The sequence below is a fragment of the Palaemon carinicauda genome, chromosome 19 (genome assembly GCF_036898095.1).
Source record: "Palaemon carinicauda isolate YSFRI2023 chromosome 19, ASM3689809v2, whole genome shotgun sequence".
NCBI classification, from domain to species: Eukaryota; Metazoa; Arthropoda; class Malacostraca; order Decapoda; family Palaemonidae; genus Palaemon; species Palaemon carinicauda.
In genome coordinates this window covers 47,808,471-47,810,970 of record NC_090743.1, presented here as the reverse complement: position 1 = coordinate 47,810,970, position 2,500 = coordinate 47,808,471, and the positions used below count along the sequence as shown (strand labels likewise).

Here is a 2,500-nt window from a genome sequence, read left to right as displayed (position 1 = left end):
CCCAGGGGCCCCAACAGGGAAAATAGCCCAGTGAGGAAAGAAAATAAAGAAAAATAAGATATATTAAGTATAGTGACAACATTGAAATAAATATTTCCTATAAAAGCTATAAAAACTTTAACAAAACAAGAGGAAGAGAAACTAGATAGAAGTGTGCCCGAGTGTACCCTCAAGCAAGAGAACTCTTAACTCAAGACAGTGGAAGACCATGGTACAGAGGCTATGGCTTTATCCAAGACCTAAGAACAGTGGTTTGATTTTGGAGTGTCCTTCTCCTAGAAGAGCTGCTTACCATAGCTGAAGAGTCTCTTCTACCCTTACCAAGAGGAAATTAGCCACTGAACAATTAGAGTACAGTAGTTAACCCCTTGGGTGAAGAAGAATTGTTTGGCAATCTCAGTGTTGTCAGGTGTATGAGGACAGAAGAGAATCTGTAAAGAATAGGCCAGACTATTCGGTGTCTGTGTAGGCAAAGGGAATGAACTGTAACCAGAGAGAAGGGTTCTATGTAGTACTGTCTGGCCAGTCAAAGGACCCCATAACTCTCTCGCGGTAGTATCTCAACGGGCGGTTGGTGCCCAGGCCAACCTACTACCTACTACCTACCTGTGTGTATGTGTGTTGGCCAGGCTTACTAAAAGAGCCAAAGATGTCTGGTGATTTATCAAGAGGTTGGGTTTCCCCATCTGTTCATTTATATTCCTCGTTGATCTTTATTATTAAAACCATCATTACTGTCCTTCCTTCAATTGGGTTAGCTATCCTGGAGGGTCCAAATCCTTTCATGCTGTGTAGGATCAGCCATGTTGACCAATTTTTTTTTTTCGACATTTTGTATATTTATTTGGTTATCATTATTGTCAAGTTTGTTTTCAAGAATAGTGAGACTTTTTTTTATTGTTTTTAATTACCATTATATCTGGAGCTATTACAGGACCAGTGCTTCCCAGCCTGCATCAGTGTCTTCTACTGTGTTGCAATATTCGTGGAATACATGGCAATATTAGAGACCTTACAGTAGCTTCCAGAGAGTATAGTATTTTATCATGTTTTGAAACTTTGGTGTCAGAAAGGAGGTAATTGTCTCAGATGCTTATTCCAGATTTTAGGATACCATTCACCTTGAAACGGGATGCCATTGCGAGGGCAAGGAATAACCTGCTTATAAGTCCTGCTAGGAGTGTGGATGTAATGAGATTCAGGTAATAATAACTTTTATTTGTGTTCCACATTGACACCAGACTTGGATGATTCTGTCTTCTATTGTCTTCTTATCACTATGGCAAAGATATAAGTGGATGATAGAAAGACCTCTTTTGTGCTTCTTTGATATTTCAGTTCTCATCTTAGGGAGTAATTAAATTTTGTTTCTCCTACTGATTACCATGGCTTAAGAGCTTTGGTCTCAAACTCTTGCAAGATGTATGTAAAATCTCTGGCAGACTAGCATAGCATTTAGAGTGATCCTTTGCTTTTGAACTGGTTGTAATTATATTAAGGGGTTGAGACTAATTTAAACTGCCAAACGTGATTTATAGGTGTATTCCATTTCGTGTCCTAAAACATCGAATAAAGGACAAACCTTGGTTCAATGATAATTTTAGAGGTGCTTATTTGGAAAAATAGGAGGCTTATCATCATTGAAAAAGTAATAGATGATATTTGAATTGGAATAACTGTACTTTGCTAAAAGATGTTGCTCAGAGTGTTTATAAATCAACTGAAGAGAAATACAAATTGACAATTAACGTACCCCTTTCTGATACAACCCAAGAACAGAAGTGGTGAGCTACCATTAAATCTGTACTCTGGTGTAGAGTTAACAGCTCCTACTTTATTTAACCTGATAGCTCTGTAACTCACTGACCAAAGGAAAATGTAACCCTTTTGACTTATGCAGTGAACAGACTAATGAGAAACACAATCTTCCTCATTCTTGTTTCCCTAGAGCTAAGCTAAATAGTTTAGCATTATGGTCTTGTATAATTAAATCTTTTTTTTTTTTACAATGACCGCTGATTTCTTTGATAATAGGTTGTCATTCTTTTCTTTGCCAGTTAGCAAGAAGAGATTCTTTTCGCGATTGTTGAAGAATTAATAATGTTACTATATTTTGTAAAGGTGTTTGTGGTAACCCTTTTGTAGCACTGCTGATAAGTGTTCAATTTCCATAGCAATTATATTATCTAAAGTTTTTGTACGTCTAAATAGGTAGGTATGGTTAAGATAAACATCTGTTCCAATTTACGGTTTTGCTTTCACAAAGGGTTGGAGCATATGATGCCATTCTTACAATTTCTATTGTACAGAAATCCCTTGACTGTGATCAGAAAGTTGTTATTATTACCCTTAATTTTAGCGCTTCCTTTAACGGTGCTAATTTTGAGACCTTTGTTTTCAAAGTTTAAACAACTGGAAACAGATGGGTCTATCCTAAGTATCATTCTGGATTTATTAAGCAGCCTAATAGATTGCAAAAAGTGGTTGTTGTTGGTGGGCA

The 2,500-nt window shown here is 36.9% G+C and overlaps 1 protein-coding gene across 1 annotated transcript in view; it reads left to right on the top strand.

Annotated features, from left to right (window-relative positions):
- Nucleotides 1-2,500, top strand: part of LOC137658240 (cyclic nucleotide-gated cation channel subunit A-like) — a 319,691-nt gene that overhangs the window by 71,025 nt on the left and 246,166 nt on the right.